Source organism: Pholcus phalangioides, unplaced genomic scaffold (assembly GCF_987345545.1).
Source record: "Pholcus phalangioides strain wild (caught in Gottingen) unplaced genomic scaffold, Ppha-v1.0 ptg000014l_1, whole genome shotgun sequence".
Lineage (NCBI taxonomy): Eukaryota > Metazoa > Arthropoda > Arachnida > Araneae > Pholcidae > Pholcus > Pholcus phalangioides.
In genome coordinates this window covers 19,506,397-19,534,159 of record NW_028301607.1, presented here as the reverse complement: position 1 = coordinate 19,534,159, position 27,763 = coordinate 19,506,397, and the positions used below count along the sequence as shown (strand labels likewise).

At 37.1% G+C, this 27,763-nt stretch overlaps 1 long non-coding RNA gene across 5 annotated transcripts in view; it reads left to right on the top strand.

Annotated features, from left to right (window-relative positions):
* The first annotated feature begins 6,669 nt into the window (after positions 1-6,669).
* LOC149078235 (uncharacterized) overlaps positions 6,670-27,763 on the top strand; it is a 233,927-nt gene continuing 212,833 nt past the window's right edge. For 2 of the 5 annotated variants that reach the window (XR_016193911.1, XR_016193910.1), the window contains exons 1-2: positions 6,683-6,756; positions 9,196-9,254. This is a non-coding gene — a long non-coding RNA (uncharacterized LOC149078235). Of the gene's footprint in view, positions 6,757-9,195; positions 9,255-18,836; positions 18,988-27,763 lie in introns of all 5 variants that reach the window. The other 3 variants (XR_016193912.1, XR_016193909.1, XR_016193913.1) reach the window with 3 other exon arrangements.

Here is a 27,763-nt window from a genome sequence, read left to right as displayed (position 1 = left end):
GTTAGTTTTGCAGGGAATTTTATAGCGAATAAAGAAAACAAATACATATTTGAGGTATTCAATTGTGTGAGGAAAAAACTTCAGAAAACTGTCGAATTTTAAGTATTAAACTCTGTAAGGGAGGGTCCTGTTGATTTTTTCATAAAAACTTTTATCAAGGTAAATTAAAAAAATAATGTATATTTTGCATGGATTTTTATATCGTATAAGGAAAACATACCTATATTTGAGGTATTCATTTTTGTGCAGATAAGATTCCAGTAAACAGTTCGAATTTTAAGTATTAAACTTTGTAAAGGAGGGTCCTGTTGATTTTTTTATAAAAACTTTTATCAAGGTAAATCTGAAAGCTAATGTGAATTTTTTAGTGATTTTTATAGCGAATAGAGAAAACAAATCCATATATGAGGTATTAAATTGTGTGAGGAAAAACTTCAGAAAACTGTCGAATTTTAAGTATTAAACTCTGTAAGGGAGGGGCTGTTGATTTTTTTATAAAAACTTTTATCGAGGTAAATTAAAAAAGTAATGTTAATTTTGTAGGGAACTTTATAGCGAACAAAGAAAACAAATCCATATATTAGGTATTAATTTGTGTGAAGAAAAGATTCCAGTTAACTGTTCGAATTTTAAGTATTAAACATTGTAAGGGAGGGTCCTGTTGATTTTTTTATATAAACTTTTATCGAGGTAAATCTAAAAGGTAATGTGAATTTTTTAGGGATTTTTATAGCGAATAGAGAAAACAAATCCATATTTGAGGTATTCATTTGTGTGAAGACAAAATATCAGAAAACTGTTCGAATTTTAAGTATTAAAATTTGTAATGGTGGGTTCTGTTGATTTTTTTATAAAAATTTTATCTAGGTAACTTAAAGAGGTAATGTTAATTTTGTAGGGAATTTTATTGCTAATAAAGAAAACACATCCATATTTGATTTATTCATTTGTGTGAAGAAAAAATTCCAGTAATCTGTTTGAATTTTAAGTATTAAACTGTGTAAGGTAGGGTCCTGTTCTTTTTTTTATAAAAACTTCTATCGAGGTAAATTAAAAAGCTGATGTCAATTTTGCAGTGAATTTTGTAGCGAATAAAGAAAACAAATTTGTATTTGAGGTATTCATTTGTGTGAAGAAAAAATTCCAGTAATCTGTTTGAATTTTTAGTATTAAAATTTCTAAGGGTGGGTTCTGTTGATTTTTTTTATAAAAATTTTATCTAGTTAACTTAAAGAGGTAATGTTAATTTTGTAGGGAATTTTATTGCGAATAAAGAAATCAAATCCATATTTGAGGTATTAATTTGTGTGATGAAAAAATTTCAGAAAACTGTTTGAATTTTAAGTATTAAACTGTGTAGGGGGGATCCTATAAATTTTCTTATAAAAACTTTTATAGAGGTAATTTAAAAGGTAATTTCAATTTTTTAGGGATTTTTACAGCAAATAAAGAAAACAAATCCATATTTGAGGTATTCATTTGTGTGAAGAAAAAATTCCAGTAATCTGTTTGAATTTTAAGTATTATACTTCGTAAGGGAAGGGCCTTTTAATTTTTTTTATAAAAACTTTTATCGCGGTAAATTAAAAAGGTAATGTCAATTTTGCAGGGAATTTTATAGCGTATAAAGAAAATAAATTTATATTTGAGGTATTCATTTGTGTGAAGAAAAAATTCCAGTCCTGTTGATTTTTTTGTAAAAACTTTTATCGAGGTAAATTAAAAAGGTAAATGTTAATTTTGTACGGAATTTTATAGCGAATAAAGAAAACAAATCCATATTTGAGGTATTCATTTGTGTGAAGAAAAATTTTCCAGTAATCTGTTTGAATTTTAAGTATTAAACTTTGTAAAGGAAGGTCCTGTTGGTTTTTTTATAAAAATTTTTATCGAGGTAAATTAAAAAGGTAATGTGAATTTTGCAGGGAATTTTATAGCGAATAAATAAAACAAACCCATATTTGAAGTATCCATTTGTGTGAGGAAAAAATTTCAGAAAACCGTTTGAATTTTAAGTATTAAACTGTGTAAGGGAGGGAGGGTCCTGTTAATTTTTTAATAAAAACTTTTATCGAGGTAAATTAAAAAGGCAATTTCAATTTTGCAGGGAATTTTATAGCGAATAAAGAAAAGAAAAATACATATTTGAGGTATTCATCTGTGTGAGCAAAAAATTTCAGAAAACTGTTCGAATTTTGAATACTAAACTTTGTAAGGGAGGTTCGTGTCAATTTTTTGATAAAAACTTTTATCGACGTAACTTAAAAAGGGAATGTTAATTTTGTACGGAATTTTATAGCGAATAAAGAAAACAAATCCATATTTGAGGTATTCATTTGTGTGAAGAAAAAGTTTCTAGTAATCTGTTTGAATTTTAAGTATTAAACTTTTTAAGGGAGGGAGGGTCTTTTCTCGAGGTAAATTAAAAAGGTAATGTCATTTTTGCAGGGAATTTTATAGCGAATAAAGAAAACACATCCATATTTGAGGTAATTATTTGTGTGAGGAAAAAATTTCAAAAAACCGTTTGAATTTTAAGTATGTAAGTGACATATTTTTTTTGATGAGCTTAAAATTTGTTAAAGGGCCATTCAAGTATTACGCAAGGGCGTAACCCGGTGGGGGGGGGGGGACTTGGGGGTCTGGTCCCCCCCCCCCCCGAGATGTGAGAAAATGACCGAAAAAAGGGAAAAAGATGGCCAAATCTATTGTTCGGTCACTTTGGTCCCCCCCCCCCGAACGAAATTTCTGGCTTCGCCCCTGGTATTACGTAAGCAGATTTTTAGTCATTTCTGGACCCCCCCCCCCATCCTTGTCAGCAAAATTTCGTCAGCAGCTTAGAATATTTTATATCTTCATAAAGGGTGGTTGATGACGTAAGCAACCTTGAAATTCCCCTCCCCTTTGTCATCAAAAGTCAGCAAATCCCAAACCCCCTCCCCGCCCCCTCGATGCCGACGTAATACTTGAATAACCCCTAATCAACCCGATAGGTCATTGTTGATAGTGGTTGTATTCATCCTTTGAAGACGGCACCCATAGTGTATCAAAATCGTTTTTGGCTATATTTAGCGATTTCCCGTATTTCCAAGCGTACTTTCTCGAGAAAATATGGTCCGCTTACTTCTACTGCCTGAACGTCTTTGTCGCGTAAGTTTACAACCGGTCTCTCCATAGAAGTAGTGTGACCATACGTCCCGTATTTCCCGGGACAGTCCCGGTATTTTTTGTTTTTTTGGCTGTCCCGACTTTTTAGCAAAAGTGTCCCGGTTTTTCCCGTATTTTGCACGAAGCCTAGTTGAATTTTTATTCTTTATTGAAGTCAAAGATTGAAATTATTTTCAACTTATAAATTATATTATGATAACTACAACTATAAATGCGTATATGAATCTCCCACATTTGTCTTAGTGAAAATTTTTTTTCGTGGAATTCATTTTAATCCACTGCAATTAGCAGTAATGCTGCATTTCCCGCCATTGTGATTTCTCCGTTATTTCAACAATATCTGGCGACTTTGTTCGGTTTTGGCAATAATTGGCGATGTCCCGTATTTCCCCGTATTTGGAATCCCAATGTCCCGTATTTCTCTCGAGGAAATATGGTCAGCCTACATAGAAGTGGCTTCATCTTAATTCATTTGTGGGTGAGCTGACCATATTTCCTTGTAAAAAATACGGAAAATTTTGTCAAAAACACTGCACATTATTGTTAAACAGTCGCCAAATTACGCAAAGTGACCAATTATGGCGCAGAATTTTTGTACACCCGAAATAGTTGTTTGAGACCATCCCTCTCTAAGTTTGAAAAAATTACCAATGTAAGCTCGTTTCTGGTGATTCGAGTATTCCTCGGATGACCTTAGTCATGGCCCCCCACAAAGGGTGGGCTGACAAGGCTCCAGCCCTGGTACCCGGGACGATTTTCACCATTTTTTTGCTTTTTCACGCTATGAATTCATCATAAGAGGGACAGTGAAAGTGTATTTTCTTGTCTATATTTCAAAATCTTGTATTTTCGGGGGCAGTCCTGGCTTTTTTTTCTGGCCGTCCTGGTTTTTCAATTTTTTTCACATGATGCTTTCTTATTTTTTTATGGAAGTCAAAGATAATTTATGCGTTGCAAATAATTTCAGTCCTAATTACAACTACAAATAACAACATTAATCTCCCACATTTGTCTTTGTCAACGATTTATTTCGTGGAATTCATTTTAATCCACTGGAATTTGCAGAAATGCTTCATTTCCCGCTATTGTGATTTTCCGTAATTTCAGCAATATTTTGAAACTTTAATCACTTTATTTTGCGCGCATGCGCACTACTCAGTGCATTCTTTCTCTTACTAGTGTTTTTCTGGTGACCGTTGGTTGGCTCCAGCATAAGGTGACCATACGTCCCGTATTTCCCGGGACAGTCCCGGTATTTTCTGTTTTTTTGGTCGTCCCGGTTTTTTCCGTATTTTACACGAAACCTACGTGAATTTTTATTCTTTATTGAAGTCAAAGATTGACATTATTTTTCAACTCATAAATTATTTAATGATAATTACAACTATATATGAGAATATTAATCTTCCACATTTGCCTTGGTTAATGTTTTTTGTTTTCGTGTAATATATTTTAATCCAATGAAATTTGCAGTAATGCATGATTTCCCGCCATTGTGATTTTTCCGTAATTTCAACAATATTTGGCAGCTTTGTTTGGTTTTGGCGATGCCCCGTATTTTCCCATATTTGGAATCCCAATGTCCCGTATTTACCTCGAGGAAATATGGTCAGCCTACTCCAACATATTACTCAAGGATCGTAGGGAGGGGAACTGAGTCAGAACGCGCGTACTAATAATGTAGTCCGAAACGTTTTTTTTTTTGGTTGCAATATTATATATTATTGCGATATTAATAATTATGATCATTATTTTACACATTAATTTTAACATATATGTCATTGTAATGTTACTGCACGAGCAGTCATGAAAAAGCGAAATCGTTAACGAACGGCCGTTTGGCGATAAGTCGACACACGTAACAGCCGGAAGCACACTTTATACCCGAAGAAACTCTTTTCATATTGCGCGTGCTCAAGAAATGCATCAAAAGCATTCTTTGGTGTCTAAAGTCTTGTCTGAATGTGTGCATATATATACACCATTTCTAGTGTATTAAGTCGGGCGTAGGAGCTGGGCCGTCTTAAGAGCATCATGGATCCCGGGCCAAGTGATTTTTCTGAGGCAAATTCTCGAAAATTTTAACCTGATCACATTTTTTTTAAGACCTATTTTTTCTTGAGGCCCTTCAGACGGCTCTGGGCAAGCGCTGACCCCTTAAGTGACGGGGGGGGGGCATTGGCAACTAAAGGCTCTTTCCCTGCGACAGTGTTTCTTGAAGTGTTTGTCGTGTTGGACTGGTTCATTCATTCTTTAAAGTTTTTTAAATGAAAGCATCCACTAAACCATTATGGGGAGCCGCACTATACGATATTTAAATAAATGAGCTAATATGAGGCCTCTCTTCAGCCAACAGATAAAGCAGAAATAAAATTCAATTTCCGGAACTCGTGAGCTGGTGCGTTAGTATGGCACTCGAACTGCGGTTATATATGTTTTGCAGATGTGATTATTACAAAGAAAATTAATCTCTGCCCTCACGGGGACACGAACCCCGGTCTCTTGTTTGCTAGGTGAGTGCAATACCAAGTGGGTGCGTGTCCCAGTAGAGGAAGAATGAATTTTCTTCCTTGTAATAATCAGCTCCAAAAAGTCGTTAAAAGTCTGGTCACAGAGAGCAACAGACCTACGAACAGTACAAATGTAGTTAAATCAACACATCACTCCACTTCTGGAATATAGATGGCAGCACTCAAAAAATCAAACAACACTACATACTCACTCAGACTGTTAGGTGCACACACAGTTACACTTCCGGCACAGCTCACTAGCATGGGCTGAGATACGGGGGGGGGAGGCTACTGCCCCCACCATCAAAGGTGAAGGCGACTAATCTAATGTATATATATATACAGATGAATTGACATCATCATCGTGCCCCCCAGACTTCCAAGTCTATCTCTGCCTATGCTCACTAGGTAGTAAATCGCCTATAGATGGTGATAGACTCGAGTTGTGCTCGGTTTGAAAGAAAGCAAGCTCCAAACAAATACAAACAGTCTTGCGAGGAATCGTGTATTAACAAGTGGAGAGGAAGATCCTACATATACACTAAACGTGAAATATTCAAAGAAAATACAAATATATATGTCACTAAAAATAATGTCTACTCGTTTAGGACGGGTTTTCTTCGGAGTAAAACCTTTGCGCTGTGTGCAGCGGAGAAACACTCATTGGTGAAAAACCTGAAATTCAGATTTTTTGACCAATCACAGTTTTCACGCTGGACGCGCGGCAGAAAGCCTGCTCCTAGGAAAACACGGCTTTAACTGGATTATTGATGACGTATGAAAATTACTTGCACCAGTTTTGATGACGGTAACGGAATTCAAGTGAACTCTGATTAAGGAACGGTAAAAACCGGGACAACTAGAACAACTGGACGGTCCCTGTAAGTACAGGACGTATGGTCACTTGTTTTTGCAGACGAGTTTACTACTCTGGCAATGATAAACAAACTAGTGGGAGTGGGGAAGAATCCACCAATGAGAGGACTTCGCATTTCCCGCTGAATATAACAATGAGCAGGTGATCCAACTGTTTACAGTACTACCGACGTCGTTTTCCCACGCAGTATTACGCTTCTAGGTGAGTTTTTCGAATTATTTTGGATTAATTTTTAGTAAATAGTGAAATTATTTACGAAAAAAATACTCGAAATTCAGTCTAGTAGGTGATCCACCGTTTTTAGGCCGACTCCCTTTGTGTCTGTAAGAGAGAGGCAGGCATGGCCCCCACATGGTAGTGGCCCCCCCCAGAAAAATTTTGTCAACTCTCTTGAGAAAAGATTATGGTGTATTTTTTCAGTAAAAAAAAAAAAAAAGAGATCCTTTCAGGAAGAAAAAAAATGTTGAATTCCCCCCCCCCTTCCCCATGAGAAAATCCTGCATTCGATACGGCATTTGTATATGCAGCAAAACATCGCTACAATGATAATTTATAATAAATACATCTACAATGATATTTTCTTCAAATCTTGTTTGGAATTGCCTGGCTTAATGTTAAACTCACGGTAGAACGACATAATCTACTATGATACACCCCTCTATAACACGATATTTTTAGATTTTTGAAATCTCTACAACAACATTTTTTTATATTTCATTCAAAATAGTTTTGAATTTTATTTTAATTTTGCCACTTGTTCTCACTCTTCTGAAGGCATCTGATAACATCAATAGGGCTCCCACTTGCCCTACTTTTTGGTAAAATGTCGTACTTTCTAGTTGTTGTCCTACTTTTCCTACTTTTTTTATCAAATCCTATCCACAAAATTTGCGTAATTGATTTTAATTGAGCAGGAAATCATTGATATATTGCCAAATATTACAAATGTTGAAGAATGCAATTAATGATTCTGCAAAGCAGAAATTTTATCATTTTTAAGGTTATTTGGGTGGAGGGGGGGGGGGTTTATGTGAAACCATTTGGTTGATTAATTATTCATTTGCTTAGTTTGAGGGTTCAACAAGTATAGTAGTCATTAAAAACTTCTGTCTGGATGGGAAAAATAATTTTGTATTTATTACTTCATGGTCTTGGACAATAACATTCATCATTCAAAATTACGGTGCAAATAGGTGAAACAACGGTTTGCATTTCAAAGCAGTTGGATACATAGGCCTATTCTAGGTTTGGTGATTCTGATGCTACCCAATAGCATTCAGTTGTCTTCCGTATTTTTAAGGCATGAATAGGCATAAAAAATATTTAAAATGTTCAGCAAAGAGCTAGAAATAAAAGTGCTTCATTTCTGAAAAATGAATACACTGGTATTGAACAGTAAAATGTGAACAAATCCCTTTAAAAATTATGGACAACGCAGTAAAACTATCTAGTTCACCTTGCCTTATTTATATCGGATCTAGTAATCTACACATTTTGCACACTGTGCTTTTGAAAGTGGTCTCGAAGGAGCGTCATTCTTAAAAAACAGATGTCTTCAAAATTTGCTGTGCGAAGTCGAAGAGAGTCGACAAGCTCTTCACTTTGGAAGACTCTAAAAAAGAATGTAATATAATTATATGAGGAGAGACAGCAAAGAATTATCTGTGGTTGCTAGTACACTGTTTTGGCCAACAACTGGTTTAGTAACCAAGTCATTTATCATTCTGCTTTGGTCAATCTTATAGGAAACTGAAATAGTGCTACGAAAAAAAAAAGTTAATTGAAAAGTAAATTTTTATTTTCAAAAACAAAAATTTTTTAGGGATTTTTTTCCATCATGTTATGATTATGTTGTCTAAGGGGGTTACCCTCCCCATCCTACTTTTTAATTCTGGCGTTTTCCTACTTTTTCTCATTTTTTGAGTGGGAGCTCTGGATTTTAGTGTAATTCCAAAATTATTGAAAATAATAATTCCAGAATTTGTGAAATCAGAAATTTATTATCAGAAAAATAATAAAAGAAATGATTGACAATTATTGAAAAATTTCAGAATTATTGAAAGAAACAATATCAGAATTATTGAAAGAAACAATATCAGAATTATTGAAGAAAATTTCAGAATAATTTGCAAAAGCTTTCATTTACCCGTAATTGATTCAGGGCTTTTGGACCCACAACTAGAAAAAATGAATTTAATCAACAGTGCCGGATTAAAGTCGGCGGAGGCCCCGGGTGCAAAAGAAAATATTGGGGCCCCTTGAATTATAAAAAAGTCTGGAGTTCTTGTTTTTCGGGACGCCCTCTGGATAAAATTAACATTAATTTTTGTATTTTTTTTCACTTTTCCCGTTTTAATATCTCGTTTCGGGAAAAAAAACCCGCTCTTTATAAATGACAGAATTGCTATACAGTTGACGTTGTACAAAACAAAATGCATTTATTTGCTCGTTGAATTGAAACTCTGGTTAAAAGTGGGTTCGACTGTATAACTAGTTTAGTAAAAAAAGACGTGTTCACATAAATAGTTTATAATCGTATTTGTCTGGATAAAATTTTTTGCCTTGCATAGCGTCTGTTTTGTAAAATATAAAATTTATATCTAATGTAGATACACCCATACTGTATTTTTTCATTTCCAGATCATTTTCAAATCTTCAAACCAGCTATAAATTTCCCATTTGAATATGCATTGGGATACGTAAGTACCGAATAAATTTCCGTATTTTGTGTTTCAAAACAATTTCCCCACTGAAAATAAATATGTATGTAGTGCAGAGGTGGGAACTCTGCGCCAGTTGCGGCGCAACTAATATCTTGCGCCATCCTGCTCCAATAGCGTATTTTCGAATTTTTCTGCGCCAAATAGCGAATTTTGCTTCAGTATGCCCGGAATTTTGGAAAGGATGCCAAAAAATTTTTGTTCCTGCTAGCCACAAAACGTTTCTTTACAAGAAGAGCGTGTTTTATTCCACTATACTTAAACTATCGGCCCCTGATCAGGCTTTCCATCGCGAAACCCTGATATTGTCTGTGATCGTGGAACTGAAGATGGTTTGCAATACCTTTCAGCTTTAAAGTGCAAATTCGAGTGTTTCCGCTTAAAAAAAAGTCGTTACTGGAAGCAGCAGAAATTACTGTAGTCGATTGTGATTGTGCTAAATCCCAATGTTTCGTGAAAAAAAATTTCATTCCGGGATTAAAAAGTGCATGTCCGCCGAATAACGAATGTCAGTTTAGAAACTTTGCCAAATATCGCCAATGTTGCCAAATAACGAGCGTTAAATCGCCAATGTTGTCGAATAACGAGCGTTAAATCTTCAATATCGCCAAATAACGAGCGTTAAATCTTCAATATTGCCAAATAACGAATGTCAGATCGCCAGATAATGAGTGCTGAATCGCCAAACATAGAGTTGATTCTTCCGAAATTCTCTCCCATTTTGCAACAATTTCTTTCCAAGTATAAAAATATTAAAAACGTATATAAATTTTTTATCTCATTTGAAGTGCTGTTGTTCCAGGCAGCAAATAGTGCCCTCAGTAAGCAAAAATCATCTTAAATAGACGGGTGCAAAAAATTTTATGACAGCCGCTCTTTCAAACAAGGTGTCAAAAGCCTAAAACACCAAAAACAAAAATCAAGCTGACGAAAAGATGTTTGATAACAAAAGACAGTGCAGTTTTATTTTGAAAATGGTTGAGGGTTAACGAAAATATTCTTGTTAATTTCACTGCTCCAATTTATAAATATCTGCTCTGAATCCCGAATTTGCTGCTCCAAAACTGCTCCAAATCCTGAATTTGCTGCTCCAAGGCTGCTCCGAAATGGACTTAGTCACTTCCTACCCCTGATGTAGTGTATATATATTGTATTGAAATTATACTGCAAATATGCATATACAGAGTGTTCTATTAATAGACCTAGACCGACAAACTTGGAGGGTTGTTAGTAGGCATCAAGAGGAACAAAAATTACAATAACATGGCGCAAACCACATTGAGAGGGTGAAAATCACTAAAAATGCATGCAGGCTCTGAGTCCATAGAAGACGGAAGGTGGATGTCAGTTGATCACTGAATGTGTTTGTGGGTTCACTCACCATATCAGAAGTTACCACCATTTATGCGACGCCTGTGAACACACTGGAGGATCTCGTGGCACAGATTGTCGTCGCTGCGGTAGACATTAAACAGGGTTCGCACATCCTTACAAACTCCTTAAAAACTCCTTACTTTTCATTTCCCTCTGGAAGGGCCCTTATAACTCCTTACTTTTTGCAGCCACGCCTGAAAAAGTCTATTTTTTTTTTTTTTCTTCTCTGAAGGGATGATCTTTCTTAGAATAGGCGTTCCCCACGGTGATGAATAGCATTGCCTAAAAAAATAAGAGGAAGCTTCCCCCCAATATAAAGAGGAGGAAAAGATTTAAAAAAACGCGCTCTCCCTTTATGTGAAAGCAGGGGATGGGATTGGAACATCCAATGGTTGTGCATACCTGCCAACTGTTACGATTTTGTCGTATTTAGTAAATTAATACGATTATACGCTTTTGCTTCTAAAAATGCGATTTTTTACCGAATCGCTAGTTTTGACGTGTTTTCCTGCCTATGTCGCAAACTGGTCAGCGTTGGAAATCGATGGTCCGTAGAACGACATCACTCCGCTGAACCAGTAGCCGAAAATTCCCCCATGCCCAGTGGTGAGAAAGTTTTTACTTATGTGGCGAAACGATGTCTCGAACCTCCTATATTACGCAGTATACTGGGTGCAGACCTTGCAGCTTTCCTATTTATCCTACTATTTTCCTACTTTCGCCGCAATCGTCTTCTTTTTTACCACAATTCTCTCCTACTGTTCCTATTTTATCCCTCCTTCCTATTTGCTTACAGCCAATATCTCACTACGAAAATTCCGAGAAACCGCAAAATGTCACTGCTTTTCGCAGTTTTTTTGACGTGTTTTATTCACATTACAACTCGCTACTGAAAAAGAAAGGAAAAAAAATTTCGAGTAAGGGACGACGACAAGCGTATCTTTTCGCCGCCGCGCCTTAAAATGCTTAAAACTGAAGTCCAGTGGGGAAAGCGAATCTGTTTCGCAGATTGGTTGCCGTAAATAAAAAGGCAAAAAAAAAAAAAGAGATACAGGCTCTATCCACACACAAGATTCCATGAGAGAGAATGGGTTTATCTATCCTGGGATCTCGTAACGAGCGTTCATCCCTGAAGCCAGGTTTTCCTAGGAGTAAGCTTTTTGCGCCGCGTGAACCTAACTGGATCATTTCGTGTCGGCAGAAATGAGTTACATAATGGCGTTACGCATTTGCGTTTTCCAAGCGTGGCGCATCGGCTCAGGATGGCTATATAGTTATGTGACCCTGGCGTCATCTACTCTATCGGCTACATGCTCCGGTTTAAAGGGAAGAGACACAACACGAAAATGAAGGGAAGATCGCTGAAACGCGCGGCACGCGACGCTTAACTCACTAGAAGCAGTCTGCCAATCACGCCCGGTGTAAAGCGCTGTCGTGAGCCGTATTGCGCTCTATAGGAAAACAGTCGTACTGCTTTTCATATTGATGAATAGACGGCGTGTAGCGCTGGGTGATTCACGTTGCGCGTGGCATAGAAAACCTGCTAGTAAAACCCGGCTTTTAAAAGTGACAGCCCGAGCCACGTCTGGTTTTACTGGAGGGGAGGGGGGAGGACGAGCCGATCAGCCGCTATAGCTGAACCCACTTTTTTTAACCTTCAGAAAATAACTTTAGGGTATCTTTATGTTAGGGGTCATTCAAGTATTACATCAGCATGGATGGGGGATTTTCGATTTGCTGACTTGATGATGGGGGGGGGGGAAGATTCTTACGTCATCAACCACCCTTTATAAAAAATATGAAATATTCTTAATGGCGTCTTACTCTGTGCGTGAAAAACGAGTAAAACTTTTCACTAGTTTGTGGGCACCTGAACTAACATTCTCCCCCCTACAGAGCCACTCTAGTGATCTTCAAATACTTAGCGGATCCAAATGCTCTGGAGCTGTGCCGCACATCATATGAGTGATCCGTGATTATGCAGCAGATCACTTAAGTAATCTGGGAATGTGCCGCGGATAACTTGAGTGATGTAGAACCGCACTGGTGACAGGGCCAATGCTCTAAAACTTTGTCACATGTCACTCAAGGGATCGCTTAATGTGCCACAGATCGCTTGAATGGTCAGGAATTGTGCCACGAGTCACTTAAGCGATCTGTAAATGTGTCACTTGGTTCATTGTTACAAAAATAGATTTAGGGGCAGGCCACATCATAACGCCAGGGCCACATTTGGTCCGCACAGGCCGAATGTTTACCGCGGGTCAAGGGCTTAGAGAGGTAGGGTCGCAATGAATTTCTTGAGCAATTTTGTGTTCTTAGCCTTCAAATAGCATTGAAATTAACAAAAATTGATTATAATAATATATAAAGATATTTTGTTTCGAAATTGTAAAAAATATTTTTACAATTCTTTTAAAAAATATTTTGTGGATTAAAAAAATAAATTTTCGATCATCCACTTTTTTTAACCTTCTGAAAATAACTTTCGGGTATCTTTCTGCTAGGGGTCATTCAAGTATTACGTCAGCATGGATGGGGGATTTTCGATTTGCTGACTTGATGACGTGGGGGGGGGGTTGGATGATTCTTACGTCATCAACCACCCTTTATAAAAAATATGAAATATTCTTAATGGCGCCTTACTCTGTGCGCGAAAAGCGAGTAAAACTTTTCACTAGTTTGTGGGCACCTGAACTAACATTCCCCCTATTGAGTCCCCTACAGAGCCATTCTAGTGATCTTCAAATACTTAGCGGATCCAAATGCTCTGGAGCTGTGCCGCGCGTCATATAAGGGATCCGTGATTATGCCGCAGATCATTGCATTTTTAATTGGGTTGCTGTATTTTTGAAATATGACATCCATATTTTTATGGGCATCTTTTTCTTAGCCACCTCGTTGGACATTTTGCCAGTTGTGGTGTTGTATTTGTATCTCTCTCTGGCAGAAGTGGCCACAGCTCGAGCAAGATAAAAACAAAATTTATTGCAAACTCAATATATCACTTCCGATTTCTTTAAATCATTTTAATACTATATACTACCGCAACTCTCTGTCTTCTTTCTTACTACACTTCTCAATACCTAATCTTGATCATCATGCTCTGTTACTGTTCAAATTTGTGTTCTCTTGTCGCTTGTTACTTGTGCGTACAGTCACGGCATATCTCTTTCTTTTCAGCTGAAATTGCTACCCATCATACCCTTTATTCTGAAAGTTGAAGTCTTGGAAACATTGAAAAAGAAATTAAATGAAAATCAATTCACATGTGGGCTTCTTTTGTTTTTCTGTGGGCTTCTTTTATTGCCTAGTGGTGCAATTTTTTTTTTTGGAGGGGGCGTGGCCCCATGACACCTTAAAAACTCCTTACTTTTCATTTTGAAAATTTTATATGAGCCCTGAAGAGTTGCTGCAAATATAAATAATTTTGTAAGAAAAATCTTTGTTGGCTGTGGTTTTTATTTTGAATAATTGGAGGGGGAATGAATATCACTTTTAGAATTTTTATAATTTATGTGATGCTATTATGAGTTATATTTTTGACTAACGCTCGAAGGTTTTAGAACACTTTGGTGATGACAGAAAGCATGTACGTGGATTGATTATTTTATGAATTCTTGTGATGTCGGGTAACAAATCAAAACTTGTAATTTTTGAACCACTTCTACATCTATATTTTTGAGAAGAGGGAAAGTTTGTTTGCAAATTCAAAATAAATTTGCATATGTGCCCCGCCCCTTTTTTTTTTGCTGTAAAACTTGTAAGTTATGAAGTTTGCCATGACTCCTTAAAAACTGCTTGAAACTCCTTAAAAAGTCCTTAAAAACTCCTTACTTTTCATTTTGAAAATTTTGTATGAACCCTGTTAAAAGCATAACTGGTATCTTCAAGCACGTCTGTGAATCATTTTTATATCATTATATACACTGCAATGACGTTAGCGGCTGCCACTCCCAGGCAACTCTTGTAATAATTAACCAAATAAATATTTTTGCAGTTATTATTGTACTTTTTGTCGTTCCAGCGAGACGTCAGAACCTGCATGTGTTTTTTGAGATTTTCACCCTCTAAACGTGGTTTGTGACACCATGTTCCATTGCAACTTTTGTATCTGTATAGACATACTATATATTAATTTCTATAATGTATCAAAATACAGGATTTTTTAGACAGATAAATTATATGCTAAAAAGAAAAGTAATCCATATTTGTTTTAATGATTGTGGACTAAACTCAATCACTTGTCAAACAAAGGTAAATAACAATTTAGAATGTAATTTATCTTTGGGTTATGTTTTTGTGTTGTCATGCCTAATTATGAGAAAAAGGGATGTATGACTGTCTTATACTGTCACTTTCCGTAAGTATCCGTACTCATTTATGTCCATCCAATGTGCATAATTTTTGTATGCGCTGAAAACGCGTTGCTGCAACGCTTCTTGCGTATAGTCACAGCAACAGCCATTAATTTTGGGGTGATGTTGACTTATATACGAAAATAGCCAAGAGCTGGCTGATATCTATTTAGAGTGATTTTTTTTGTTGCTTGTTTCTGAGAATATGCAGACATGGCAAGCCATGAAGAAAGAGGGTTGCAATTGTGTTGATGGCCATATGTTCTTTCAGAATTTTTTCTAGAGTTCTCTTTCCCAGGGTACGAGGGTGCGGGTCTGCCAATAAGAGACACAAATACGGCAAGTTCTTTCACCCATTTTATCTAAAATTTTCTTTCATTGTGCTTTGCTTGCTGGCTCTGGGTTGGTCTGATTTTGCCTAACCCAAAAAAATCCAGGTGTAAAAACCCACGAAGAACCCACTTTAAACTGCACCTACTCGCAAACATTATGCTTTCTAATGGTTTCATTGTCATACTCTATCTAAAGAGAAATACATTAATAAATCTATATATTTAATGCTATTTTTAGATTGTAGGGGTTAAACCCCCCCCCCCATTTTATAAGCCCGTAATCATATGATACAAAACAATTTTGCCTCCCCTTGAGAGTCTTATATAATGATCCATCATTGATATGGTAATTACTTAAATGATTGCCATATATTACTGGGTCTATTATATTTATGTAGGCTACAGCATATATAACTTGCTTTCCTCATGCTCCAGTATCATAAACCCCCCCCCCCCCCCCCGGTGCCACAGTAACGCAGTGGTCTTCCACTATGAAGGTTACCATCAAGGTCCATGGGTTCGAATCCGGGCATAGAACATTCGAAGCAGGTTCTTTACCTACCGAGCCTAGGGCGACCACCGATGGATGGAGCCTTCATTTCCCACCCAACTCCACTGGTTGGAAATTGCTGTATGGCGATATATGACTGGAGTTGGTGTGCGGTGTAGTAGTATCATAAACCCGAAAAAACCCCAGTGGGTTGGGATTTTTGCTGAAAAAAACTTGGGCTCATGTGTGCCAAAACTTTCACAGAGTCAAATTCGCCATTGGTAATGCTTCATTTTCTTTAAAAAACAAAATTTTGCAAGAATTTGGCAAGAATTTTAAATTGATGAAAGTTAACCTTGTAAAACAGGTGAATATCCTTGTCTCAGCTTTGAGAGACAAAATACTAAGGCCAAGCTGCTGGTTGCCAATCATCTGCTAAAAGAATTAGTGGCCAAGATGGGAAATTTTTCCAAATGAACATTGTTCCAATTTTTCACCCACTGTGGTGTTCCAAATGTAAAGGTGTTCTGCTAAATTTCATTTCATTAGGAGCCGTTAAAGTATTACGTAAGCAAATTTTTAGCCATTTTTGACCCCCTCCCCCCCTTGTCAGCAAAAGTAAGCAAAACACTGACCCCTTTCCCCCCTTGTCAGCAAAATTTTGAAATCAGCTCTGGCCCTCTGAAACCTAACGCATATTGGTGGGATCAGAGATGTACACGGGGGGGGGGGGGGCAGCATAGGGGGCTCTCTCGTACCCCATTCCCACGATCACACATTTATTTCTTTTAATGCAAAAAATATATAATTTTTTTAAAAATTTAAATTTTGGAAGAAACTACCTTTTATATGTTATAATCAATTTCTGTTAATTTCAATGTTATTTGAGGGCTAAGAACTCAGAATTTATCTTTAATAAATTCATTGCGACCCACCCTCTTAGCCATATAATGATAAATCCCATAAAGTTCCTTGGCCCGCGGACCAAATATGGCCCTGGGGGTTACTTGATGCGGCCTGCCCTCTTCAAACCTAATTTTGTAAAAATGAACTAAGCTGTACATTTACAGATGGTTTAAGTGTCCTGTGGTACAATTCCAGAACATTTAAGCGGCTCGTGGCATATTTTCAGATCATTTACCCTTGAGTCATATGTGACATAGTTTTAGAGCACTTAAGTGGCCCCCAGTCAGGGTTGTTTGGTTTAAATTTAAATCATGTGGTTTTTTTAAAAACCAGTTTTTTTTTTCAAAAAATCAAATAAAAGTGGTCTAAATATCATTTTTTTTCCTTGAAAAATATCATATTGGTTCATTATTAGCCAAAATGTTTCGTTTGTACCACATTTTATATCCTTGGGGTACATTCTGATGGTATATCTTTAAATGACATAAGATTTTGTAATTGGTTTTTTTTTTCAAAAAGTCGACAAACAGGGGCAGTCTTAAAACAGTGCCACCAGTGCACCATAAAATATACATGAAAAATGACAGAGTAGAAAAAAATTGGAGGTTTGAGTACAGTCAAACCTTGTTAATGAGTCACTCTTGGGAGAGCAAAAATATGACTTTGTAAGCAGTGTGACTCGTTAAATGGAGTAAGCCATATCGGTGAAAAAGCAGTATAAGCACCCTTCTTGGCACTGCTTTGGTGCCAAGCAGTGCCGAGTCTAATGTTACCCAGAGAAAGAGAAATAAAGATTTTTTTACCGCTCACCTGTTTTTTCCCCCCATTTTTAACGGCACAGCAATAATCCATTAGAACGGGAGATAATCCTTAGGGAAGGCACATGCACGTAACTCAAAATGCGCATAATAAATCGAAATAATCCAACGGAATTGTACAGGTGGTAAATTCATACTACCAAATTTCAAAAATACATCACGACAATACGAAATTAAAATCGAAGTGGTTGAAGTTACTAGGCCTCTGCCCAACAGAAGCTATTTATTCTGACTATCGTTCTTTTTTTACATTGTTTTGAAATCAGAACCTTAGTTATAATCACCCTGTATATCGTAATTCATTGCTAATTAATCTGCACTATTCATTAAATACATTATATTCACCTAATTTTTATAAGTTTTTGCAAAGTAGCTTCCTAATTAAGTATACTGAAAGTAACTGGAGAAAAACCTTTATATATTATATGATTAATAATAACATTAAAAAGAATTTTCAAACACACAGTGATCCATTGAGTTGCAAAAAATAATTAAATTACAAAAGTTGGTTTTTGTTAAAATGTAAGAAATATTTATTGATTAATTAATATGGGAATAGTGTTAATTACATTAATAAATATTTTATTTTAATTAATTAGAAGTTTGAATGATTTTTCAGAAATTTTATTGTTAATATTATTTAAAACAAAAAAAACGTTTTTTTTACCAACCCTGCCCCCAGTAGTCAGGGTTCATACATCACTCAAATTACCCGCGGCACATTCCTGAATTATTTAAGTGATGCGTGACATAGTTCCAGAGCACTTAAGCGGCCCGGGCACATTTCCAGAGCACTTAAGCAGCCCGGGCACATTTCCAGAGCACTTAAGCAGCCCGGATACATTTCCAGATCACTTGGATCCACGAAACATTGAAATCACTGAAGTGACTCTGTAGGGCACTTATCAATACGGGGATGTTATTTCAATTGTCTACAAACTGTCTAAAGGTTTTCCTCATTTTGGCGCATCGAGTAAGATGCTATTAAAAATATTTCATATTTTCATAAAAAGTGGTCGATGACGTAAGCATTATCCAAACCCCCCTCCCCCTTGTCAGCAAATCGGAAACCCCCTCCCCCCATCGATGATGACGTAATACTTGATTGGCCCCCTTAAGTGATTTAAAAATTGGTTCAATTTTTTTCCCTCAAGTATGGTCAAAATGATATCTTTTTTATAACAGAATTGGAGATTTAATCAAACACATTGAATTTTATAACATTTCTATGTCTGTGGGAGAATTAAGTAAAAAAAATTAGTTATGATAGTTACACATTTCAGGAGGTGGTGGTTTCAACTCCTCTTGAACTGAATGTAGTATAAACAAGGTTCCATTGCATTGTCGTTTTTTGGTGTTTTCATGTGTTCTGAAAGGATTGGATGCCTGTGTTAGTAAACTGTAAAAGATCTGTCTTGGGTGAGATCTATCAAGGTTGGTGAAAAAAGTTTTTCTTTTTTTGGTTTTAATAGTCAATTTAAACAAACATCTACAACTTACACAAGAAATGTTAAATATGTTATCCATACCACATTATTACAAATTTAAAAAAAATTGTCATATTAACTTCATTTTCGCAGTGATGTATGTAAATTTTAGGTGCTAAAACAGATTTTCTAGTTGCCTGGAATTTGTCCAGCCCTGCTATCCCCACACTGATGATGTTTAAATGCCAAAATGATGTGGATCAGGGACGCCGGAACCAGGGTTGGGTTTTTGACGTCAAAAACTGGTTTTTGACATGACAAGTGTCTAAAACTGGTTTAAACTATCAAAAACTGTTGAAAACCGTCAAAAACCTAAATGAATGCCTTTTGATAATGTTTTGAACATAATAGGTGTACAACATGATGAAAAACTTACTTTTTGGCATATTACAATGTTTTATTTTTAAACATTAATTTATTACAATAATTAAAACAAAATATTAATTATAATTTGCACTTTTGAATTTTTCAACATATCTAGTCTAGAACATATAAAATATAATTTTATGGTTTATTTATCTAAGCTACTTATTACCTGTGTTCAATTTGTAAAGTGGATTAGAGCTGCTTATTCAAAATATGTATGATAGGGCATCAGGGTTAGGTTTTTGACCCAGAAACTAACTCGGTATTAAAACTATCAAAATCTTACTGTCAATGATGTCAAATAGTTTTTGTTAACTTGATAGATATGTTAAATAACAAAATACTTACTTTTATTTAGATTAAAGGGTTTTATATTCAGAATTATAATTACTGAGGAAAAATATATATTTTGATATTTTAAATTTTTTGATCCGCCCAAAATTTTATTTCATATAAAATATTTCTCACGCAGCATCTGTTGATGCACTAATTAAACTCATTTATTTTCACCTAAAAATTTCTTAAATCAGAGTGTATAAATTCACAGAGCTTTAAAGAGTATTTTCAACAAAAGCAGAGCTGACAAGACTTGATACAACAAAGCATTTGTTTTGCACATTTGAATACAGCTCCAATTGGAAAAACATTGCATTATAAATGCTAGTAAATGTACCATATCATAGTGCAAAAGTAAGAACAACTAAGTTTGACATACAAGCTAGCATTGCCAAATTAAATGACATTTTAGTCCTACAATTTAGTATTTTGATTGCTAGATATATTTCAATGTTATGCGCAATAAGAGTATTGTTTTAAGTATCAGTGGTTATCTAGATAATTTAATAATAACAGAAATCAACATTACATACATGATGTAATAAACTTTTTTAAACACTTATCTGTTGTAAAAAGAGTACAGCAGATAGTTTATATCAATGCATATATATAAGCAGTTGAAGAAATTTTGGAAGGTCAAGAATCATCTTGAATCAAAGAATGTCAAATCGTTCCATAGTTTTCCATTCAATGTTCATGTTATGCTTTATTCAAATTTTATAAGAAAAAAAAAACATATATTGTCCAAAATAATTCTGTCGGGAGTAGAAAATTATTTTAGAATCTTATTAAATATTTATTCTTTGTATAACATAGTCACTTTAAACATTACATGCAATTAACGTTTGCATTTTCAATGGGAATTTTTATATCGAAAAGCAATATTTGAGGTTTTTGACGGAGGGTTTTTGACGTGACAGTTTAAACTGCGGTTTAAACCGTCAAAAACTGCCATGTGTCAAAAACCTGCCAACCCTGGCCGGAACATATCTGCTCATGTTGCTAAAACAATACCAATCACCATTTGAACATAGCTCAAATATTGCACTGAAAGCACTTTTTTTTGAAAATAAAATTTTTGAAGACATATACATGGGACCCTTTCCAGGGTTCGCACATCCTTACAAACTCTGGAAGGGCCCTTATAACTCCTTACTTTTTGCAGCCACGCCTGAAAAGTCCTTTTTTTTTTTTTTCTCTGAAGGGATGATCTTTCTTAGAATAGGCATTCCCCATGGAGATGAATAGCATTGCCTAGAAAAATAAGAGGAAGCTTCCCCCGAATATGAAGAGAAAGAAAAAAACGCTCTCTCCCTTTGTAATAGGAAATGTGAAAGCAGGGGATGGGATTGGAACATCCAATGCTTGTGAATACCTGCCAACCGTTACGATTTTGTTGTATTTAGTAAATTAATACGATTATACGCTTTTACTTTTAAAAATGTGATTTTTTACCGAATCGCGAGTTTTGACGTGTTTTCCTGCCTATGTCGCAAACTGGTCAGCATTGGAAATCGATTGTCCGTAGAACGACATCACTCCACTTAACCAGTAGCCGAAAATTCCCCCATGCCCAGTGGTGAGAAAGTTTTTTTAAGTTTTTACTCATGCGGCGAAACGATGTCTCAACTATAATTACATATAAAGGTATTTTCTTTTGAAATTATTGTTGATAATTTAGTTGAATTTTCGAAAATTCTAACTTGTTCTCATTTTTGTGAGGCCCCCAGGTGGGCTCATGCATTAAGACGGCACTGGTCTTGGGGCAGACACGGGACCCCTATATCCTCTCCTGCATAGGTTTGTTACATTTTACTGTAGTGAAAATTTTACTACTATTACAAAAGTAGGTTGAAGAACGGGTTATTGCTAAAATCCAATAGATTCGAAAAAAAACGTGACACCCTACTTCAAAAGGGACGTATGGCCAGGCAAAAATATATGTATATGTTATGGTCTGTACAGAGAAATGACTCGCATACTCTGAGCAACACCAATCATTTCTGACTTCCAGCGTCCCTGATGTGGATGCACAATATAGATTATACCGCTGGCCAAGTACAGCATTATCTGCTTGTACATTTTAAAGTTTTTTTTTTACTTTTGCCAAAGAAAATTCCATTGCTTGAGGAGTATCCATGCAAATTTTCAAGGCATTCTGATCAGTTGTTCTTATTGCATAGTATTTTAGAATCAGAACTTTAATTATAATCGCCCTGTATATAGCTAATTATTTTTCATAAATCACTTACTACTACTGCACAGTAGAACTTTGATTAACTGGTGGGAGGGAGGTTAATAGTGAAAGTAAAATACCAATAACTATTGAATATTGAACCTGGTGTTGGCATACATTATCAGACATGCCGCTTCTTATAGAATGAAAATGTCTGAGGTAATGTAACTACTAGTGGCTGGTAGAACTACCTAGTCGTCGTTCTTTAGAAGCTGCTGGTGACTTTTTGGATTATAAGACCACTGGCCCTAGCATGATGTAAAGAGAAGTAGCAAGGTTGAACATGTCGTTATTCGGTTCCACTCATGATCATCACTGTACTGTTGCTGCTTCTTTGTAAAGGGGGAAAAAAAGCTTGTCAGTTAATGCACCACTACAGATGTTATGCAATTCTCATTCATGAATGTGCTTGAGATAGAGAATCGCAATGTAGAAGAGTTGGTCAACTTTGTTCAAGTATATTAAGAAGTCGCCAATGAATAAGGCAAATACACAAAAAATACAAAACTCCCAATGTATTTTGACACATTGTGGGTGTTCCCAAAGCAGAATGTGCCAAAATGTGTGACGTACGTCGCAGAACAATCTGAAAGAATTTTAAGAATATTGTAGAAAAACGCTATTATGTATATGCAAATTTTTACCGCAGAACATTTTCAGTCAGCTGAGGGCTCGTTGCAGAACATAGCAAAACATTCTGCTTTTGGGGTGGGTGTCTTTTTGAGAGGAAAAAAAATATTTAACCACTAATCACATGGACCATAAGGATCCCACTTAGGTTGAATACCAAATCTTAATTCGGTTGCTCCGCAAAAAAAAATTGTCTGTCCGCTTCAAATGTCTCCAAGTGAGCTTTATTCGTGGTCAGAATAAAGCTTCGAGCTTGCGTGTGATGCTAATGCAGCATCCCAATTGTATGGTCTATTTGAGTCGCTCTATTCTGCAAGCATACAATTGGCATGCTGCATTAGTATTGTTACTGTCCACTTTTATTGTATCATCGAGAACATAACATGTTGAATCAGCGTTATCTTCAGGTCTGTCTAGTCACAAAAAATTCTCTCGCGCAGTCCCCGCACTTGGCGACCGTTGGCCACAGTTTTTGGTGAGCCGCCGCACACTCCCCCCCCCCCCCCAGTAGCGAACTTACGGTTCGAAACGGTCCGGGAAATGGACAGTTCGTCCGGAACGTGTTTTTCTTGTCTGAGGAACGGGAGGCGTAGGTAAGGTAATTCTTGTTGGTGATGGACTGGAATCGTTCACGTCTGAAGCCAGGAAGGCGGGTTTCAGTCTGTCCAGAGAAACTGTTCTTTTTTTTCCACGGACATCGATGTCGAATGTCTTTTCACGTCGTTGAATCACTTGAAATGGTCCGTCATATGGAGCTTGAAGCGGCTTTCGCACTCCATCGTGCCGAATGAATACGTGTGAGCAGTCTTTCAAATGAGGGTGGACAAAAATACTTTGTGGTGCATGACAAGATATTGGTCGCGGTCGTAATTTTGTAAAATGTTCTTTGATAGTCTCAATAAGTTCTTTTGATGATGTTTCCCTCGGAGTGGGATCGAATATTTCTCCGGGAAGTCTGAGATTAGTGCCGTATACCAATTCCGCGGTGGTAGCTTTCAGATCTTCTTTGAAGACGCTACGGAAACCGAGTAATATAGTGGGCAAAGCAGTACACCAATGTTCTGTGTTATAGGCTTTGATGGGTCTGTGTAGCTCCTCTACGAGGCCATTTGCTTGCGGGTGATATGGTGAGGACCGTATTCATTGAATTCCTAGTACTCTTGCCAGTGCTAGGAAGAGGGAGCTCTCGAATTGACGGCCTTGATCTGTTGTGATTTTGGATGGCACCCCAAAGCGAGATATCCATGTTGCGTAGAATGTGCGAGCTACAGTCTCGGCGCTGATGTCTGGAATCGGGACCGCCTCCGGCCAACGTGTGAACCTGTCGATCATAGTTAGACAATAGGCATTGCCACCAGAAGGAGGAAGAGGACCAATGATATCAAGATGGATGTGATCAAATCACTCAGTTTGGTCAGGAAATAAACCTAATGGGGTTTTCGTATGTCGTGTTATTTTGGACTTTTGACAAGGTATACATTGTCTGGACCAGTTATTACAATCTTTATTTAATGAAGACCAAATGAAACGAGTCCGAATCAATTTAGTTGTAGCTTTAATTCCTGGATGGGAAATATTATGAATGGTCTCGAAAACCTGCTTACGAAACTGTTCTGGTATGTATGGTCTAGCTGTGCCAGTGGAGAGATCACAAAATAGTGAAGTATTTGAGTCTGGCAAAGTCACTTTTTTGAGCTGTAATCCTCGTGGATTTTGTAAAAGATCAGTTAAAGTTTGGTCGCGTTCTTGTGCTTTTGAAATTTCGTTATAGTCAATAGGATTGGGCATTGAAATTGATGTTATGCGGGAAAGTGCATCTGCGGGTATGTTTTCGCTACCTTTTATATAGTGTATGTCAGTAGTGAATTGGGCAATAAAATCTAATTGTCTGCATTTTGCTTGAAGGCATATGTTAGTGGTCTATGGTCCGTGAGTAAAGAAAAGTCCCTAGCTTCTAACATATGCCGAAACTGCTTTATAGAAGCATATGCAGCCAGCAATTCACGGTCGTACGCGCTGTAGTTGCATTCCGCGGGAGATAATTTCCTAGAAAAAAATGCAAGAGGCTGAAGCTCATTGTCAACCACCTGAAACAGTGCGCTGCCAATGGCAAAATCGGATGCATCTACCTGAAGTACGAGTTTGGCATCGGGTTTCGGATGTGCTAAAAGGGTTGCGTTGGACAATAGTGTTTTGGAATTTTGAAATTCCTTATTTGCTATGTCAGTCCAAGCAATTTCTCTGTTGTCGTTTTTTTTTACCCTTTCAAATAATTATTCAGTGTAGTTTGTGTATGTGCTGCGTGTGGTAAAAATCTACGAAAAAAATTGAGTAGTCCAAGGAAACGTCGTAGTTCTTTAATTGTTCTTGGTCTTGGATAATTGAGAATCGGCTCAACTTTTTCTGGCAAGGGTTTGGTGCCTTGTTTGGAAATGGAGTGGCCTAAGAATGATATCTCCGCAACACCGAAGACACATTTGGAAACATTAATTGTGAGTCCATAGTTATTGAGCCATTGCAAAACAGTGCGTAAGTGAACCTTATGTTCAATTTCACTGTCACTGAAAATCAAAATGTCATCTAAATAGACATAACAAAATTTCAGATCACCAAGAATCTCATTCATAAATCGTTGGAAAGATTGGGCAGCATTACACAAGCCAAAATTCAGGTAAGGAAATTCAAATAAGCCGAAAGGTGTGCAAACAGCTGTTTTCGGAATGTGGTCGGAATGAACAGGAATGTGAAAATACACGCGCACAATGTCAAGTTTTGAAAAACAACTTTTACCGTGTAATGCATTTGAAAAGTCCTGAATGTAAGGAATGGGGTACCTATCTGGGACCGTGCAGGCATTGAGTTTGCGGTAGTCACCCACTGGACGAATACTGCCTGAACTTTTTAATACGACATGTAATGGTGATGACCAGGGCGATTTAGAAGGGCTACATATTCCTTGATTCATCATAAATTGGAATTCCTCCTTAACAGCATCATAGAGCTTGGGATTTAATCGCCTGGGTTTGCTATGTATAGGCGGGCCGGTGGTTTCGATGTAATGTACAGTGTTATGCTGAACAGGCTTCACTTTGTGCGACACTTTTGTCAGTTCAGGAAATTCTGCCAAGATTTTGTGATATTCCGAAGTTTCGGATATTACCTTAATGGAATAGTTTTCAGAGTTATATTCAATTTTTCCAATTTGCGAAAGTTTCGTGACACTGTCCATTAATCTGCGGTGTTTGAGATCAATTAAAAGTTCAAAGTTGAGAAGAAAATCCGCGCCTATGATCGGTATTGGTACGCTTGTAATGAGAAACTTCCACTCAAAACAACGTCTTAATCCAAAGTCAACATTGAGAACTTTGGTGCCGTAAGTGTGTATCTTAGAGTTATTGGCAGCAAACAATTCGAAATCGCGCCAAAGTGTTCTTGAGCTCGCCATGGAGTTTTGATAATGGTAACCAATATTTTTTCTAATTTAATAATTTTAAACGAATATACATTGGTTCAAAGTGGTATTTTTTCAGTATCTTTTTCGAAATCATAAAAAAAATTGAAATATTCTATATAAATGATCATCAGAAACCTCTGATGTATGGGAACTATATTTTGGGCGAAGGAATACACTCTCTACCTTTCTCTTCACTGCAAAGTTAACCTGAAACAAACTATAATGATTTCATTTTTATCTTTCCTTTTTAGTGCAAAAATTTCTTTTCTCCCAACACACAGTTTTCGTTTTGCTGCTTTTAAGCTCCTATTAACAACTTATCCTCCTATTATCAGAAGACGTAGAAGAAGAAACTTATGTTCGAGAGGCTCACAGGCTCTACACAATGGGACCTCGTTTATATGACACATGTTGCAAACAGGGTTTTATGATGCTCAAAACAGGCCAAAACAATCTATAAATGTGGTTTCCGCATATATACACTGCTGGCCACCGTAAATGCAACACCCTGAAGGAAGCATGCAAATAATATGAAATTTACAACATGCATTAGCGGAGGTGAGATATGCAAATGATTAAAATTTCAGCACAGACGCACATCACGTGCGCCTGTGGCGCCACTTCAAAGCGCTATTTAAGGCTTGGAGATTTCGACGATTTGAAGTACGGCAATTGTGTTTTTCTTGTGGTTTTTTCAAAAAAACGATCAATTATGCCTCGTAGAAAACAGCAATCATCTTTTGATCAAGTATCCGAGTTCGACAGAGGAAGGATAGTGGCCTACTGAGATTGTGGATTATCTTTCAGGGAAATCGGTAGTCGTGTTGGACGAAACCAAACAACTGTAATGCGGATATGTGATCGTTGGATGCAGGAGGGTACGACGGACCGACGTGTTCGATCGCATCCACCTCAGTGCACCACTTCACGTGATGACAGGCGTATTGTGCGTATGGCAGTGACAGATCGCTCAGCCACATCACGAACCATAGCACAGCACATTCAGTCTGTACCGCATCATCCAGTGTCTGCGCGTACCATTCGACGCCGTTTACAGCAGAGTGGTCTGTCCGCAAGACGTCCATTGCTTCGTCTACCCTTGACGCAGAACCACAGACGTCTCCGCCACCAATGGTGCAATGAAAGAAGGATGTGGACAGCGCAAGGAATGAAATTGTCTTTACTGACGAGTCACGCTTCTGTCTGCAACACCACGATGGTCAGATTCGAGTCTGGAGACACCGTGGAGAGAGGATGCTGAACAGCTGCGTTATGCACCGCCACACTGGTCCTGCACCGGGTATTATGGTATGGGGCGGTATTGGATATCGCTCTCGCACTCCTCTAGTACGCATTGCCGGTACTTTAAAAAGCCAGCGCTACATCTCTGAGGTGTTGGAGCCAGTTGTCCTTCCTTACCTTCAGGGCTTGCCCACAGCCATATTTCAACAGGATAATGCGCGACCACACGTGGCACGCATTGTCCAAAGGTTCTTCGTCAATCGCCAGATTGAATTGCTTCCCTGGCCAGCTCGCTCTCCGGATCTTTCGCCGATAGAAAACATGTGATCCAGGGTTGCTCAACGATTGACCCAGATTACATCCCCAGCTGCCACACCAGATCAACTTTGGCAACGTGTGGAAGCTGCTTGGTCTGCTGTACCCCAAGAACACATTCAAAGTCTCTTTGAATCAATGCCG